Here is a 467-nt window from a genome sequence, read left to right as displayed (position 1 = left end):
TCAATAAAGCAGAAATAGATGTTTTTCTGGAACTCTCTTGCATTGGTGATGATCCAGCAGATGTTGGCAATTTGATCTCTGGTTCCTCTGCCTTTTCTAAAACCAGCTTGAACATCTGGAAGTTCACGGTTCCCGTATTGCTGAAGCCTGGCTTGGAGAATTTTGAGCATTACCTTACTAGCGTGTGAGATGACTGCAATTGTGCAGTAGTTTGAGCGTTCTTTGGCATTGCCTTTCTTTGGGATTGGAATGAAAACTGATCTTTTCCAGTCCTGTGGCCACTGCTGAATTTTCCAAATGTGCTGGCATATTGAGTGCAGCACTTTCACAGCATCATTTTCAGGATTTGAAATAGCTTCACTGGAGTTCCATCACCTCCACTAGCTTTGTTCATAGTGATGCTTTCTAAGGCCCACTTGACTTCACATTCCATGATGTCTGACTCTAGGTGAGTGATCACACCATCG

This window comes from Bison bison, unplaced genomic scaffold (genome assembly GCF_000754665.1).
Source record: "Bison bison bison isolate TAMUID 2011002044 unplaced genomic scaffold, Bison_UMD1.0 scf7180017864492, whole genome shotgun sequence".
Taxonomy (NCBI): domain Eukaryota; kingdom Metazoa; phylum Chordata; class Mammalia; order Artiodactyla; family Bovidae; genus Bison; species Bison bison.
Note: the sequence above shows the minus strand (reverse complement) of the source record.